At 33.8% G+C, this 19,734-nt stretch overlaps 1 pseudogene across 1 annotated transcript in view; it reads left to right on the top strand.

The window, feature by feature from the left end:
• Positions 1 to 90: 90 nt before the first annotated feature.
• LOC143594784 (protein argonaute 1B-like) overlaps positions 91 to 19,734 on the top strand; it is a 36,506-nt pseudogene continuing 16,862 nt past the window's right edge. The window contains exons 1-3 of the transcript XR_013146403.1: positions 91 to 379; positions 817 to 890; positions 1,005 to 1,118. The product of XR_013146403.1 is annotated as a protein argonaute 1B-like (transcript). The remainder of the gene's footprint in view (positions 380 to 816; positions 891 to 1,004; positions 1,119 to 19,734) is intronic.

A 19,734-nucleotide genomic window follows, 5' to 3' on the forward strand; every position in this document is an offset into this window, starting at 1 on the left:
ATTAGGCCTCCTCCACCTAGTGATGTCTCATTTATGAGAATTACAAGGCCTCAGGGACCAATCCATCCTGTCCATCCATCCTTGTACAATATGCCACAGAACCGTCAGACAGACATGCTATTGAACCTCCTTCATTTGTATGAAAACCAAATGTCTGTTGAGCGTCAAAATCAAGAACGTCTCCTTGAGAACCAACGAAACTTGATGAGTTATGTTTCATTTTGTCAAAAAGAGACTAAGGATCTGTGTGCGATTGTTGAGTCTCAGGGGGTGAAACTCGAAGAACAGGAGGATCTGATTTTGCAGTTAACATGCAAAGATGATGCATTGAAGAAACCCAAGAATGATGACCAAGATCCTAATGAGTCTGGTGCAGGAGGTGAGCCTAAACAAACGCACGGCTCATCTTCCGGTGCAGGTACAAGTGGTGGTGATGACTCGGGTAAGCAGGTTGTTGTTTATCATGACTCAACTACTGTTAAACCGATCGAAATGATTGAAACCAATATCGTCATATTTTTGATGGATCGGGGATGGTCAAGAGTGTGGTGAGCAGGGATGAGATTGAGGTTGGTGAGTTCGTTGAAAGGTCTCTAACACGAGAGCAGATTTTCATACTGCTATGGTTGAATGATGAACAGTTGACCGTGTTAGAGACAGAGCCTGATGTTGAGGTAGTGAATGAGGAAGACATAATAAATGATCCGTCTATTCAAATGAATACGGATTTTATTTATGAAGATGAGGAAGTTGAATTTGAAGACGTCACTGCTGAGGAGTATCCTGACTTGTCTCAACACACAAACGTTGATCAAGGGGCTCCCGTATCTAATGAGCAGATGTTTAAAGTAGCTGAGGATGATTTGGAAAAGACGTCCAAGGGTAAGAAGGTTATGGACACTCGTTTCAACTCGATTGAGAACCCAACTGATGTTGATATTGCTAAGTGGTTCAGCTATAAGAAGGTGAGTAAGATTATCAAGGCATATCGATATGTTGATCAGGAACAGCAGGAAGAAGCTACCGCTAGAGCCAAAGCTAATCAAGTGACATCATTCAAAACCGTGTCAAAGGTTAAAGGTGATATTGTTTCTTGGATTTTCGATTCTGAACTTAAGGTATGTATTGTGAAATGAGAGAAGGGAATTCAGTACTACGAGAAGATTATGGACGTTTTTACATTACTCGCGTGTCGTCCGTTTATCAATCGATGTGGTGATCGGGTAGCAGATTGGTTTCATCAACAACTGCTATTCGAGGTCAATTCTGGATTCAAGTTTCTAAAGCCCCAGGTCCCTACACGTAAATGTATTGATGAAATTGATCCAAGGACGGGCTGGAGGAAGCTTGTACTTAAGGTAAAGCCACCAAAAACCTTAAAGTGTGTGCCAGTAAAGACGTTGAATCAACACATGGCCAGTTCTTTCAACCGCTGGTATTACGATTATCGAACTGGCGAGGCCGTCATTGTCTTGGGAAAGGGTTTGAAGACTGAGCTGATTAAGATTATTAACCCGATGTGGTTGGTTAATTTAACCGAGACCGATAATGACGTGCTGCACAAGAACAAGATTTTGATTGAACGCAATGAAGACTATGATCTGGTTATGCAATTCCAACGCGTTATGTGTTAATGTTATGAGAACGGGATTCATAGTTGCAGAGATTGGCAGTCCAAGCGTTTCAAGTGAAGATCAAAGACAAAGAGCTCAAGACGAGGGGGTGTCTGTTAGTGCACGGTTTTGCGTCTCGAGTCTTTGTATTTATCATTAACGTATTTGTCATTTTAGTTGATTTAATAAACAATTAAGTTTATCTTGTAGTTCGTTAATGTAATAGTCTAGTTCGCTAAGGATGTTTAGCGAACTAGATCTAAGTTAATTCCCTCCTGATTCGTTAAGGATGTTTAATGAATCAGGGGGTGTTTCGTTAAGTTATTGTCTATTTAATGTATGTAACGAATTGGATGATAGTTCGTTAGGGGATGTTAACGAACTAACTCCATCGTCTATTTATAGTGAACACTGTTCACACATTAATAAAAGTTTTGAGATTTAATTAACAAAACTCTGCCCAAACTCTCTTTCAATCTTCATACTAATAATATTTACATTATACACACTACTGATAATATATACACATACATAACATACAATCAATCGTGATAATGAGCTAGATCCAAGTTTAGAGTTAATCGTATATATCAGATCTGAGATCTGTTTAGTGTTAAATATTGATTCTAAGGTTCAAACATGTATATAAAATATCTATATATTAGTTGTATGTATAATATTAGTATGAAGATGAAGCTTGAGAGAGAATTCGGCAGAGATTCGTTAACTAAACTCAAAAACTTATATTAAACTGTCAACAGTGTTCACTATAAATAGAAGATGGACCTAGTTCGTTAACATCCCCTAACGAACTAGAGTCCACTTCGTGACATACTTTAAATGAACTAACACTTAACGAATCACCCCCTGATTCGTTAAACATCCTTAACGAATCAGGAGGATGATTAACTTAGATCTAGTTCGCTAAACATCTTTAGTGAACTAGACTATAACTTTAGCGAACTAACATAAAACTTTAATAATTAATTACATAAATAAACGACAAATACATTAACGATAATTACAAAGACTCGAGACGCAAAACCGTGTACTAACATTTGTGGTGTTTTCTTAAGTTTGACCTTGATTTTATTTGTGCTTTTATCCTAAAGCTCGAGCTCAGCTCATGAGTCAAAAGCCAAAGGATCAGGTTTAATCGATCGAAGTCGAAAATTCGGCTTCTAACCATTCAGGTTATAATTGCTGCTACCAAAAGGTTAAACGGTCGGGTTGGACCGCTTTGAACCCAGGTTTTTACATGTTAAGTTCTGGTATGAGCCGATGTCAGCCATGTGATTGTTTGCTCCTATGACTATTGGTGAATGGGAGTTGTATTTTTAATGGTGTGGCAATTTGTACTGGTACTGTTTAGGATTTGTTTATGTTATAACATTGATGTTGTAATGAGAATGTCGCTTTCTTCATCTACATGTTTGCCTAAAAACTTACAACAATACATGTTGCAGGTTGACTGATAATCATAAGTGCTAGAGAGCATAAACCAGTTATGATGGCCGGCCCGAAAGATGACTACAATTTTCTCATGCAAAATCTTTTGTCAACCACATCACAAGGTAGACAAACACAGCTAGAAAAAAATCGCCCGCTGAAACACCATTTTGAAGAACTGCCCAATTGCCGACATAAGTAACGTTACAGTATCTATGTCGGGCAGAAATAATGTAAAACCCTATCCTAAACATAATAAAATGCTCCAACTTATGACTTATGACACTTTATCTTTAGTAATTTATATGAAACTGCAACTATCTTATGCATTTGTGCTTATATTTGATGCAAAGTCACCATAAACGGATTTCAACTGATATAGCGTGCCAGCGCAATACGCCGGTTACATCTCTAGTTGATTATAAACGAACATGAAATAGTAAACAATTACCTCAAAATATGATTTAAGATAGGTTAATTAAGACGAATATGGGTCTAGTCAAATGAACTGAAGAACACTAATTATACTGTGATGTTAATTCAATTGGTTTAAGGGGTTATGACGACGAGGGTTAGGAGATTATAACTAGAGGTTTAATAAGATTATAATACTCATTATCTTGTATAAGATGAAGGGATTAGTGTCGGCTAGGTAAATTAGATAAAACGAATCAATTTGATCGATATAACTTAATTGGAACGTCGGTGTGGTTGAAGATGGAATGTATAACACGCGTTTTGATTCAATTGCCATATTGGTTACAAGAATTAAGGTCCAAGCATCAAATTGGGTATACGATTAGGATAAACGGGTATCGGGTCTGGGTTTGGATCAGGGTAAACGGGTAATTGGATTATAATAACAAAATTTGCACTTTAACCCCTGGAATATAAAGATGGAAACATATTTGGGTAAAAACTTAGTTTAGGGTTAAATTTGCCATAACTTGGAAGTTATAAATATATAATAAATAAATAATTAAACAATAATATTATAACAATTAATTAACTCGATAAATGTGGTATTTTTATTGATAGGATAGCCCGAACCTATAAGTGGGTCGGGTAATGGTTACAAAATAAAATATGAAAAACCCGATCTTTTACAAATGTACACATATTGATTTGAATTTTTGCTGGTTGACACACTTTGGTCCCTCAACTTCACTACCTTTTTTGTAAATTTAAATACTAGTTACATATATGCCCCCTAATTCAAAACCAACTACCCTAAGACTTTTTAGCGGCTATAACTTTTTCGCACGTTAGTAATTTTTTCAAAATAATAATATCATGAAAACGAGAATTTTATTCTCTTTAATTTGAGTAAGATATTGCTATAATTTTTGGTTTTAAAAAAGTTAACATGTTACACGATTGTTGTTTAGAACTAGTAATAGGTTGAGTCGGGCGAGCTCGGGTTATTTGTAGGAGTGGATTAGGGTTTGAAGGAGTCGATACAAAATATGGTTAATTTAGCATTTCAAAATAGCATTTCAAAAGTTCAAGGTTCAAATGGGAATTATGCATTTATTTTCTGTTTTAAAATTGTTTGACAGTGACTAAATGTGTAACATTTAGAATTAAAATATAATAAAATATATATATTTACCCAACCTTAGCCCTCAACCCCGTCGCTTTTCCGGCGACAGATCTCCGGCGACCGGAATCGGCTCCGGCAACACCCAAAACGTGATCAAACTCGTTTTGAAACACATTTGAAGGCTTGTAAATGCGTTAGACTAAAACGGTAAACAATAATAAATCGTAATAGCATGTAATTACACGCGAGTTAGAGTCATTAACGGTCGGAAAAAAAAATCAAGAAATCATTAACGATCATTTAACTTTAAATGACCCAATTGACACTATAAATAGAACTTACTCGTTCATCTATACTCGCTCACACCTTCATCTTCATCTAATATACTCTCTGTAACCTATAACTGGTTCGTTTTATTCCGACTCTGGCCAACCATGGTTCTCCGTCAAATCGTTACAATACAAGGTAATTGTTATATCAATTGTTATAATTTTTAGCCGATTAACAAAACCCCTAAATCAGTTTTAGCAAACATGGAGTCAAGTAGCAGATTTGAACTCTAGGGTTTATATGAAGAAGATGAACATGAAGCTTATTAAATATAAATATTGTTTCTGATCTTATAATTAACTTGCAGATTTGGTCCAGTGGTTAAAAATGTTTATTCCAGCCAAAGGACCCGAATTTGAACCCGGGTCAGAACGTTTTGTTTTCTTTATTTTTTTAAACACTTTTCTTTTCCATATTTTAATCAAATAAATTATTTAAAAATCTATATAAATTAAATAATAACATTTTAAATTTAATAAAAATAGTTATAAATTATATTTACCTTTTCCCAACTAAAACCGACTTTTGCATCCGTTAAGTTTTCAATAGAAACCCGATTAATACTATATAAATAATTATTATTTCATTAAACTTTATAACATGCTAACGTAATTAATTTTCAAACTAAAATTCCGTCAAGATCCATAATTCATAAACATTATAAATCTCAAACCCGTCAAGTTAGTTTTAAAAAATTTTAATTTATATATATATATATATATATATATATATATATATATTTTCTTTAAAATTCATTAATGTATTTTTTGTTCAAAACATAATATACAGTTAACATCAAAACTCCATATACGTTATAATATTCAAACTTGATATTAATCTCGTAATGTAAACTAATATTAAATTAAAAATTTATCATAAATTCGTTAAAATTCGTTAATGTATAAAAACATATTATAATATCCAACTCCGTAATAAAATATACATTCAACACTTCTAATTCCCGACAACCCAATCTATTTACTTTTTAGTCGTTAGTAATAATTAATTTTGTACTTTTAATTCTAGTTCATGACGTTCAATTGCTTCAGTTTCATTTACGCACTTTCAATTTTATTGCAAGTTTGTCTTAAACTTCAAGGTGAGTTTCTCACACCCCCTTTTTACCCTTTTTAACTATTTTGGGGGTAGCATATATATCCTATCAAAAAAAGCAATTTATTTTATTTATTATTTACAAACTACAATTCGCATCATGGACTTGTGTGTTTACTTGTTACTTGCTCAATTATTACGTGCATGGATTTCTTCGATAAGTATGATCATGCGCCCCCCTTTGCACTCATGGACCATTATTTCTAGTGGAAAAAGGGACTCCGATCTGAGTACGTTGGTGCACAATCCCAACTGGAAAAGTCTTTCATTTATTCTTTACACTCAGGACCTTTGTTTCTAGTGTAAAGAACCTTTATGTGCTTTTCACAAGTTTTCATGGAATTGTATGGTTTTTATGTAGTATTTAAACTGTGTGAACTCACCAACTATTAAGTTAGTTGACATTATTTTATATATATGTTACAGGTACCATTATTAGAGGATGAAACGGATGAAGTCACTAGAAGTTAGGTTGTTTCAATAATAAACAAAGAAGTCGTGTGTTTCATTTCTTTCATTTGTATATGTTTTATTGAACAACTTGTGTACTTGGGTTTTGAATGAATTAATGATATTATCATCACTTAATAGTTTCACATGTGTTTTGGGCAATCTGTACGCACACCCGGGCGTATTCCGCTAAAGCCGGGGTGTTACAGTTAAGCATGTTTTAATGCCGGTAACGTGCATTCCATCCAATTACAAGTGTTAAATATTCGATTACACGAACTGGCTTTGCACGAGTTATGTGCCCAGTTTCGAGGGTACGTGCGCACTGTCGTCAGGTGACTTATGTAACCCACGGACTATGCGTCCAATGTCGAGTTGCGCGCATACCCCGCCGCATTGTGCGGGCACCTAGCTAGTTTTAGTGAAGGAAGATGGTTTCAATTCTCCATATTTTTAGAATGGAGATATTACAGAATATTTGTTGCATGGATGAATTGATTATTATTTTAATATATAAATAAATTTTTTATATCAACCCATTATTGTTTTAATATATAAAAATTTGTTGCATGGATAATTTTTTTTAATTTGAGTTTTTAACAACCCTAAAATTAAACATTTAACATTTAATTTGATATGAATTTAAACAACTTTATGCTAAAACATTTGATATGATAATTGTAACTAACTACATTGATAAGATAAGTAATTGACATTGTTTTTTAAATGTTCTACTTTTCTAACCTTTTGTTTTTAATTTTCTTACTTTTGATTAATTTTATATATTTACATTTAATCAATTTTTGTGTTATCTTTAAATAAATAAGTAGGAATAGTTTTACATCCAGTTTTAAACCAACCCGTCAAACAAGCGTAAATATCTTTTTTAATAACTTACTCTTTGAGATTTGAAGATCTAATAATACTACGCTCACTGAATTTTAAGGTTGTTGGATCTTCTAACTTATACTTTTATTTTAAGAATAGAAATATTGAAATATGGTGCTGCTAATGTACCTCCCCCCCCCCCCCCCTCCCATTCATTTTTACTAAACATATCCCCTCTATCAAGTTTTACATTAATACGATTTTGACCTTTTTGTTGTTTCTTTTGTCATTTTGTTTTCTTTTATTATAATTAGTAATTTTATAAAAGCATTTTTTTCTATTTTTATTTGACATTTTTTTTCTATTTATCTTTTTATGTATATTTAAAAGTCTTTAAAAAACATATTTTTTCTAACTTAGAAAAACGTTTCTTTTTCTTATCTAAAATGTAACAATTCGGATTTTCCATTTATCATTTTGTATCCGTTACCCGACCCATTTTTATGTTCGGGTAATTTTATCAATAAAACGTTGCACTTATCGAGTATTATTATTTAATTATTAATGTTTATTATATTGAATTAATATTCAATAATAACTTTGCAAACTATATACTTTTTACCCTAACTTTAAGTTTTATCTCTATATGTACCCACATCTATAGTCCAGGGACTAAAGTGCAAATCTGCCAAATTATTATACCAAACCCGTAAACCCATGATCCAACCTGTAACCCATGCCCATTTTTATGTCTTGAACCTTAATCTTCGCGTTATACTATTAGATTTTAACAAGATTATCAAAGTCATATAACCTCATTTAAATGAAAAATGCAGCGGATAAACAAGTTTTAAATCTTGTTAATTATAAGAATGTAAAACCGATTTTATATGCAAAACTCAAGCCCCAGATCCATATACGAATTTACATTCTTACCAATATAAACAACCACATGGTGTTTATGTAATAAACCTTCTAGGATCCAAGAAAATGAAGGAGATGATGATTTGAATAGCTATTCTTCAAACAGAGAAGAGCCACAAGCTTGTATACCCACAAGCCACCAACAAGCTTGTATACCCCCTTGTTTCCTTCTTCTTTTAACCAAAATTCAAGAGAGAGAGCGGAGAGGAGAATTCAAAATGCATGCACTTTGAAAGAATAGTTATGACTTGTGTGTTCCAAGGAGAAAATAGAGAATATGAGTGGTTAAAGGAGGTGAGAGGCCTCCAAGTACATGCCCCCCCCCCCCTTTATTATATTTTTTTTCCTTCTCTTTCTTTTAACACATTATTTAGTTGCATGTTTGAACTATTTCAAACTTTATGACATGTAACACTTTTAACATGTAACAAGTGTAACATCCCAAATTTCAAATAATAATATTTTATATATTAATTCTTATAATGAAAAAGCTTACTCGAGTTAGTAAATAAAATAACAATAAAGAGGGAAAGATAAGTAGGCTAATTAGATGGATTAATCTTGAACTAAAAAGGAAAGATGGGCCTTAGGTCCATGGGCTTAAGGGAGTATAAATAACCCCTTAAACCCTAATCCTTTCCATTTCCATCCATTCTACACCTTTGCCTACACCTTAAAACACACACACACATCACTTACCCATTTGCGGCCGTGAGAGAGAAAGAGATCCAAGACCAAATCCAAGCCGAATACCAATGGTTATTAATTTCCCAAGCTTAATACAAGAAAAAGATTTGCAAACAAGTCAAGCCGTAACCTAGGAACATCATAAAGGTATGTTCTTGATCTTAAAGGTTACGTTTTTATGAACGAATAATCATGAAACTCAAACCTAGAGTAGATCGGGTCTAGATGTTTCATAAAAATGCAAACTTGATGATTGGAATGGACTTAATGAACTCATGGCTATATACGGTTCATAAAGGAAACCCTAGATCTAGATAGAAATTTTAACACTATAAAGGTTTAAACACTATAACTAGAATGGGTTAGATCTTGAAGCCGAGGCTAATGGGTTGATAACAAATGAAAAACGGTTAAGGAGAATGGGTAATAGATGGTTAAAAGTATAATCATGGACCGTTAGCCGTTATAGAATGGGTTTAAAGGTATGAACCGAGCTGAAAGCATCAGACCAAGGGTCTCGATGACCTGAGCCTCTGTCTAGGGTTCTCGGTCAACGCAAGAACTCGGTCAATACCAGTTCTCGGTCAACGAGAGTTCTCGGTCAAATAGAATTCTCGGTGACCAGGGTTCTCGGTGACCAGGTTCTCGGCCAAAACGAGGTTCTCGGTCAAAATGAGAGTTCTCGGTCATATATGGTTTTCGGTCAAGTATGAGTTTTTTGGTCAACATGGGTTCTCTGTCAAACAGGGGATCTCTGCAAAGAGTTCTCGGCTGACCCAGTTTCTGTTTGGGCCTGACCCTAGTTGGGCCTAAGTGCCTTAGTGGACAGATGTGCCTGACCTAACTAACCCCGCAAGCTTTAAGACCATAACCCATCTAACTAAACAAGCCCAACTTAGAAAAGTATTGGTTAATTAATACCAACTTAGATAAATATACGGTTAATTAACAGATGCATATTTAACAGTTAGTCGTGCACAATTAAAGAAGGGGATAACAATTAACGGTGAACGCAACAGGATACAGGTGTAACAACTCGGACTTTTCGAGATCAATATTTTTGTTAAATACCCGACCCATTTCAATGTTCGGGAAATTTTTTTATCGCGTTAATATATTATAATATTATATTTAATTGCCTATTTATTATATATATGTATTCAAAACTTTCATGTTTTGGCAACAATGACCCAAACTCAAACTTTTACCTCCTTTTGTTCCCACCTCTATACTCCAGGGTCTAAAACGAAATATTTGATTTTAGCCCCTTTAACAACTGGATAACCCGTTAACCTAAACCCGTTTTTGCGTGAACCTGTGTATTATCAAGGTTTCTTGGACCAAAATTCTCGCTATTGTTATGGAATTGGAATCAAAATCATAATGCACATACCTTTTGCGGCCACCGACGTTCTAATTATGTCATGTAGATCAATTTTGATTCGTATTGCTTAATTGGTTTGGCCGACATAATCTGTTATTTAATAAAAACGTATTTGATCATTGTAATTCAATTAAACCTGCAGAAATGATCCTTATACCAGTGACAACAATACCCCCTTCGTTAATTTGATCATAGACACCTGCAACTATCCGTTTTCTGATCTCTCGTAGCCGGCACTTGTTTCGTTTATTTACCCCACTGTATTACGTGATACGAGGTAATTGATTGTTGAATTTTGGTCGTCTGGTATCTAGTAACAATAGTCCTAACTCCTATTATGTTAACAATCGCTGGTTAAGGCGATTGTTATTCTAGGGTTTTAGGGTTAGGGATGAATCTGGGTATATATATTTATATTTTATCAATCTGCTCATTTCGCAAACATCACACCAGCCCAGGTGGCTGGTGTTGTTGTTATGACTACTGGAACCAGCTGGTGTCGCGGGTTCGACCCTCTCCAGCCCGGTTTTTGTTTTATTTTTTTAGTTTATGTTTTAAATCAAAGTAATTATTTTATTAATATTACAAATATAATAATAAATCAATGTTCTTACAAACCCGACATTTAAACTACACGTCGTTGTAATCCATGTTAAAATTCATATATATGAGTGCATATTTTTGTGTGTGTGTGTGTATATATATATATATATATACTTTAGTGATTAAAATTTCTTAAATGTTTTAATTTATCTAAAAAGGAGTTTAATTTTATATATGTATTAATATAGTTTAAGTATTTTATAAAAGAGATTTATATTTTATAATATTATGATTTATTATTAAATTTAAGTATTTAAAAGAAATCCTTATTAATATATATATATATAAATACCTTAAACGTGTTTTTGGATTTTAAGTGAACAATCCTTATTATATAAGCTATCTAAGAGTTTAGAAATAATTTATTTAAGAATTTTATTAACTAAAGTATATTATTTAAACTAATAAAATACTAATAAAACTTTGTAATATTAAACTTTCGTTAGAGTATACCCAATCATCGAGTCTCGAAACGTTTGGACAACTTTAGATTTATTGTTGAAGTCTTAGACATTTATTTTCTCTATTATTGTCACTTAGGATTTCACATCGGTAATTTCCGAAGAGCATCGTTTACCACTTTCTTACTTTTTCAGTATCTCTTACTTAATCTCTAAGGTGAGTATTTCACTCCCCTCTTTTACTTATTTTAACCGTTTTGGGTACATATGCGTTCATAGATATTTTTATATTATATACTACTAAACCGCAACTGTTTATCCTTGTGTGTTTATCAATTTTCCTAACTTGCTATTTGCTTACTTGCTTTATTTGAACACTATTTGCTTACTTCGGCAATCGATGTCCATTTTTATGGCAACGGTTTAGTCCTTGCTTGGTAACCAATGTCCATTTATATGGATTGGTTGAGCCCTTTCTTTATGGTTTGCTTTCTTTATAATTGTTTGACTGTTATGTGCTATGGCTTATCTGTATATCTCATAGGAACAGTTTGCACTTTCACTTATTATTATATAGTGTCTCAAATCTGGTGTTATACTCACTCAACCTTGTGTTGACAAACTATATTATTTTCAACGCATATGCAGGTTATCGTCTGATGTGATTATCAAGATTGTTTGAAGCAACTTAGGATGCATGTTAGAGAAAAGATACAAGAACTTAATTTTGGATGTTTAATGTAATTGTTTATTTATAACTTTGATATACATAAATATTTGTTTGAAATTATTAAATAGATATTAAAACTTATAATGTTGCTTGATAGTAACCTTTGAAAAGCTGTGAGCAATCTGTTCGCCCCGGCATTTCTGACGTAGGTTGGGTGTGACATATTGGTATCAGAGCCGAAGGTTTAAGATAGGTCGTTAGAAATTGCCTTAGACACATGTTTAGGAGCCCTATACGTGCTTATCTATTTACCTTTATGTGTTCAAATTAAATTGTTTATAGCTTTCTTAGAAAATTATTTATTTATTATCTATTATGTTATTATACACACACACACACAAACTCCGAGGCTATGCCTCAACATTTAAATAAAACTTTTAAAAATATAGATTGCTTTTATTTGCGGGAAATTCCTTAATGATTCCCACCTGTTGTTTTCGCTCGTTCACCTTAGGGCTAGGTTATGTGGCATGTCCCTATCACAAATGAAAAGGGGAGAGAAACTGTGAGTTGGGTACTGGCAAAATGGTTCCAAGAACCAAAGGTAAGACGCTATTCCTTACTTGGGTGATAACCTGACCACAGTACTCGACCATATGGACCCGAGCGAGACCCATAAATGCCATATGACCGATACCCTAAGTTGTCAACCGTAACCACGTTTGTGGTTGCATTCCTCATAATTTTTTTAAACCGAATTCACAGTGGTTCGTGGCTTAAATTCGGTAACCTTCCGATTATGGTTTTATAATATTTTAAGTGGTTAGTCGGTAATCCCAACTATCCATTTCTTGACTTGTTTTCGTATTTTTGTTGGAGTAATCAACGTGGTGATTCACAAGGTACTCCGACTACCCATATTTATTTCGATAGTTCGTTATTTAGTTTGGTCGGTTAAAACGCCGTGTAACGCTCATTGGGCCAACAAACTTCATTGCATTGTTAATTCGTTAATTAGTTGGGACAATCAAATTGTCATGTAACGCTCATGGGCTGTCCAACTCAGTTGTTTTTCGTTAGTTCGTTGGGCCATTAAAATTGCCATGGAAAGCTCATGTGAAGCCAACACACAAACTTTGTTTCGTTAATTGTTTGTTTAAGTTAACTCAATTAAATAAATTTTAACTTTTAAACCGACCTCCTCTAATTATAACGCATTAGACTTTTACTACATCAATTCATTAATATCTACGCAATGTACCCCCTTACTTTACAATCTTTTACTTTTGTTCCTCATGATATCACATATTTTTAAAGGCAAAGTTATCATAAAACAACTAATCCTCTATTAATGATTTTCTTCAACGTACCCTTCGCCTCATAAATCCTTTACTTTTGGTCCTTATAGAATGTCTTCACTAAGAAACCATCGTCGTCATCAACGTTCATCTGGTTCACGCGATCGCCGCTTGGCTGCTAGAATCACGAAGGAGTTTACTGCTGCTATGCCCAGAATCATCACTAAAACCCAAAGCCTCAACTCCAATGGATCTGCTCCTTCAGTCGCATCGAACAATTCTGATTTCCGCAACTTCCTGAGCACTAAACCCCCATCCTTTCTTGGTGAGGAAAACGCCACCAAATTTCTGCAATGGTTTGAGGAGATGGAAAATATTTTTATCCACTGTGAATGTCCGGACGTCAAACGGACTATGTTCGCCTCGAGCAAGTTCGAGGGTCAGCTGTCATCTGGTGGAATTCACTTAGGAATGACCAAGGGTCTGACTTGGTCGTATCCATGCCTTGGGAGGAATTGAAGGAAGCAATGAAGAAAGAGTTTTGCCCGGAACATGAGCTGCAGAGACTTGAAGCCGAATTTTGGGAACTCAAGCAAGATGGTGGGGATAACTCTACTTACTCGAACCGCTTCCGTGAACTTAGCCGAATCGTACCCCATCTTGTAACCCCCGAGAACCGTGGCATTAAGAAATACATTCGCGGTTTACCAAACATTTTCCGTGATGTTGTGGTGAGTCGTGATACATTAACCATTGGTGAGGCGATGGACCTAGCTGCCTTTCTCACCAACAGTCATGTTAGGGATGGAACCTTGTCTCGCAAGGATTCCAAGCCTAATCCCAGCAAGATCGAAACCGACTCATCCGTTGATGCTAAAGCCGAACCCAAGCCAGCTTCCAACAACAATCATCGCAACCACCATAACAATAGCAACAAACGTAAAGCCTATGTCGTTAACCAACCCAATAAGCAACCTCCTCCTAACCAAAACCAAAATACCCCGAACAAGAAGGCATATGCAGGACCTTATCCCCTATGTGTCAAGTGTAACCATCACCGCTCTGCTCAATCCTCTTGCCGCCTATGCACTAAATGCAATCGCTTTGGCCACCTTGCTAACACTTGTTGTGTCCCGCCTAATGCACCAGTCGTCTCACCTACTCAACCAGGTGTCCCTTATACCCGTACTTGCTACCAGTGTGGAGACCCAAACCACCTCCGTAACACGTGCCCTCAACTTATCCATGCCTATCAAGCCCAAACTATGACTACACCCCACTATTTTACCCTTTCTCTCCAAATTCAAACCCATCCATCTCATGTCCTCCCAGCTCCCCTTACTAATCCAAGTCAACCTTACTTAACCCAACACTATCAAAATCCGCACCCGCAAGCTCAAGTGTACCAAGCCTACTCTACCCAAGCCCCTGCTATGCAAGTTCAACCCATTCAAGCTATTCCGACTCAATCTACCGCAACTGCTCAAAATTCTATAAATGCAACTCATCATGGTGCTCCAAGTCACATCAATTAAGCTACTCAAAGACCGCGAAGACTTTTGCTGTTTTCTTTATCTATCTTACTTTATTTTGTCATTTTCTTAATTTCGTATTATACGCCTCTTTATAGCCTTGGATTTTTTTCTCATTTGAACTATTTATCTTTTACATCATTTACCCGTGAATAAAGTTTCTTTTATTTAAATAGATTGTTTATTAAAATATGATTTATCTTAGTTGTCTATCCTCATCTCACTAGCCTCAACAAATAATAAACTCCCAACTTTAAATACTTATAGTTTTACGTTTAAAATTTTTTTTTTAGAAATTTCTTTACCCACTACAACTTTTGAAATTGTTTTATACATTTGGTGATTTCCTAGTGTTATAATTAAAACTCCTTAAAACCATTATTTCTTAAAAATTATGTTTTATTCAAAAGTTTTGCAACCCACACAATGGGACGAGTTATGTGGACCATCCGACGATCTAAGTAATTATGGGTCGACACATAATTACCAAAGTCCTCGCATGGAAATCATAATCCGGATAATTGTGTGACATAATATAGAAGCGTAAGCAGTTGAGTCAACGGTGAAAATGTAAAGATGATAAGGACATGGTGGATACGCCGCTGGTACATCATATATATAAGTGCCCATATCGGATCTCCATTTGGAGCGTTGCGTCAACTATTCAAATTTCTGTATTATAATTTAAATCATATTTAAGATTTTCTTATATTTTTCGTAAAAGTTTAATGATGTTGTCATGGTATACTTTAATTTCGGGACGAAATTCCCTAAAGTAGGGGAGACTATAACAACTCGGACTTTTCGAGATCAATATTTTCGTTAAATACCCGACCCATTTCAATGTTTGGGAAATTTTTTTATCGTGTTAATATATTATAATATTATATTTAATTCCTTATTTATTATATATATGTATTCAAAACGTTCATGTTTTGGCAACAATGACCCAAACTCAAACTTTTACCTCCTTTTGTTCCCACCTCTATACTCCACGGTCTAAAACGAAATATTTGATTTTAAGCCCTTTAACAACTGAATAACCCGTTAACCTAAACCCATTTTTGCGTGAACCCGTGTATAATCAAGGTTTCTTGGACCAAAATTCTTGCTATTGTTATGGAATTGGAATCAAAATCATATTGCACATACCTTTTGCGGCCATACTGACGTTCTAATTATCTCATGTAGATCAATTTTGATTCGTATTGCTTAATTCGTTTGGCCGACATAATCCGTTATTTAATAAACACATATTTGATCATTGTAATTCAATTAAACCTGCAGAAACGATCCTTATACCAGCGACAACAACACCCCCTTCGTTAATTTGATCATAGGCACCTGCAACTATCTGTTTTCTGATATCTCATAGCCGGCTCTTGTTTCGTTCATTTACCCCACTGTATTACGTGATACGAGGTAATTGATTGTTGAATTTTGGTCGTCTGGTATCTAGTAACAATAGCCCTAACTCCTATATGTTAACAATCGCTGGTTAAGGCGATTGCTATTCTAGGGTTTTAGGATTAGCGATGAATCTGGGTATATATATTTATCTTTTATCAATGTGCTCGTTTCGCAAACATCACACCAGCCCAGGTGGCTGGTGTTTTTGTTATGACTACGGGAACCGGCTGGTGTCACGGGTTCGACCCTCTCCATCCCGGTTTTTGGTTTATTTTTTTTAGTTTATGTTTTAAATCAAAGTAATTATGTTATTAATATTACAAATATAATAATAAATCAATGTTCTTACAAACCCGACATTTAAACTACGCGTTTTTTTAATCCATGTTAAAATTCATATATATGAGTGCATATTTGTGTGTGTATATATATATATCTGTGTGTGTGCATGTAACATTCGTTACTTTTCAAATCCGAAACCCGACCCCTTTGTTTTATTTTTTTCTTTTCTTTTGCCTCATTTATTATTCGAACGTTCGTTACTAATTCCCGCCTTCATTTAAGTTTATATATATTTTGTTTATTTATTTATTTATTTATTGATAATAACTATGATTTCTATGCAATAATACCGCCCCCCCCCCCCCACCACCCTAACTAACTTAATACCACTTTGAATCCATGACTAAAGATTATGGACCATATTGCAAAATATCCAAACCCATTTCCCTCCCTTCTCTCTTTCCCGTCGTCACCAGCCGAATCCACCCACCCACCCCCCCTATTTCTTGAACCATAATTTTAGGACTATATCAAGCAAATTGATCTTACCAAATAACCTAACGACCTAAAACCCGTCTGCCGACAGTCTATACATGGTAATTGATTAACTAGGACAACTATGACTCGTTAATAACAAACTCCTAAAGCACTATATAAACACCATCAAAACGCAATTAAATGATACCACATCATCCTCTCACCAGCGCGAACCTAAGCCCCTAACCTAATCGCATCATACATTTTCGTTATGACCAAGAATCGACCCAGTTTGAGCCGCTAAACCTAATTAGCCGTTCTCCCTCAATCCTTTATCATACAAGGAGCTCTTGTTGACGTATCCCAAGGAGCTCGACCATTTCTACCTAAATTTTTATCGCCATCTCATATTCGTTAATCCACTCGTTAAGGTGAGTTTACATACCCCTTTTCCATCTTTTATATTTTAGGGGTAGTATGTATACCATATTCAAGTTTACTTATGTTTTATTCCCATATCAATTCAAAACACAATTCAATATATGTTTATGTGTGATATTGCATGCTCTATGATAATTCTTTATGTGCTTAATTGTTTATTTTATGTTTGGTGGTTGGTATCTCATCCTCATCTATCATCATCTAGTATGATCATACATTTACCCGAGTACTTTGATTTCCTATCAATAAGAACGGGTCCACATCTATTTAGTTGTTTATATTTTCATAAGAATTGTAATACTCATCATTTACATATGAATTGTGGTTTTTATCTATATATGTATCTCAACTAAAACTTATGTATTCTCACCAACATTCGTATTGACAAACTCTAATTTTATACATGCTACAGGTACAAGTAATTTACATTGATCAAGATTGAAGATATTAGTTTTTACCTTAGGATATATATTCAAACAATAAATATGATGTAATTGTTTTGATTATTATATTTGTGTACTTGTTTAATTTTAATGAAGTTAAATAATTATTAACGCTTTAATTAGTGTCTACTGAGCTACTGTCCAATCAATACGTTACACCCCGGCATGTTCCGCCTTTGGTCGGGGTGTGGCAGATTAATGCTTTATGTGCATAATTGTTTATTTTATGTTTGGTGGTTGGTATCTTATCCTCATCTATCCTCATCTAGTATGATTATACATTTACCCAAGTATTTTGATTTCCTATCAATAAGAACGGGTCCACATCTATTTAGTTGTTTATATTTTTATAAGAATTGTAATACTCATCATTTACATATGAATTGTGGTTTTTATCGATATATGTATCTCAACTAAAACTTATGTATTGTCACCAACATTCGTGTTGACAAACTCTATTTTATTACATGCTACAAGCACAAGTAATTTACATTGATCAAGATTGAAGATATTAGTTTTTACCTTAGGATATATATTCAAACAATAAATATGATGTAATTGTTTTGATTATTATATTTGTGTACTTGTTAAATGTTAATGAAGTTAAATAATAATTAACGCATTAATTAGTGTCTTCTGAGCTATTGTCCAGTCAATACGTTACGCCCCGGCATGTTCCGCTTTTGGTCGGGGTGTGACAATATATATATATATATATATACTTTAGTGATTAGAATTTATTAAATGTTTTAATTTATCTAAAAAGGAGTATTAATTTTATATATGTATTAATATAGTTTAAGTATTTTATAAAAGAGATTTATATTTTATAATATTATGATTTATTATTTAATTTAAGTATTTAAAAGAAATCCTTATTAATAAATAAATATATATATATATATATATATATATATATATATATATATACATATATATATATATATACATATATATATATATATATATATATATATATATATATGTATAAATACCTTAAACGTGTTTTTGGATTTTAAATAAACAATCCTTATTATATAAGCTATCTAAGAGTTTATAAATAATTTATTTAAGAATTTTATTAACTAAAGTATATTATTTAAACTAATAAAATAATAATAAATCTTTGTAATATTAAACTTTCGTTAGATTATACCCAATCATTGAGTCTCGAAACGTTTGGACAACTTTAGATTTATTGTTGAATTCTTAGACATTTATTTTCTCTATTATTGTCACTTAGGATTTCACATCGGTAATTTCTGAAGAGCATCGTTTACCGCTTTCTTACTTTTTCAGTATCTCTTACTTAATCTCTAAGGTGAGTATTTCACTCCCCTCTTTTACTTATTTTAACCGTTTTGGGGACATATACGTTCATAGATATTTTTATATTATATACTACTCAACCGCAACTATTTATCCTTGTGTGTTTATTAGTTTGCCTAACTTGCTATTTGCTTACTTGCTTTATTTGAACACTATTTGCTTACTTCGGTAACCCATGTCCATTTTTTATGGCAACGGTTTAGTCCTTGATTGGTAACCAATGTCCATTTATATGGATTGGTTGAGCCCTTTCTTTATGGTTTGCTTTCTTTATAATTGTTTGACTGTTATGTGCTATGGCTTATTTGTATATCTCATAGGAACAGTTTGCACTTTTACTTATTATTATATAGTGTCTCAAATCTGGTGTTATACTCACTCAACCTTGCGTTGACAAACTATATTATTTTCAATGCATATGCAGGTTATCGTCTGACGTGATTATCAAGATTGTTTGAAGCAACTTAGGATGCATGTTAGAGAAAAGATACAAGAACTTAATTTTGGATGTTTAATGTAATTGTTTA

The sequence above is a fragment of the Bidens hawaiensis genome, unplaced genomic scaffold (genome assembly GCF_021521415.1).
Source record: "Bidens hawaiensis isolate Kalapana, Puna unplaced genomic scaffold, B.hawaiensis_p1.1 tig00001717_1, whole genome shotgun sequence".
Lineage (NCBI taxonomy): Eukaryota > Viridiplantae > Streptophyta > Magnoliopsida > Asterales > Asteraceae > Bidens > Bidens hawaiensis.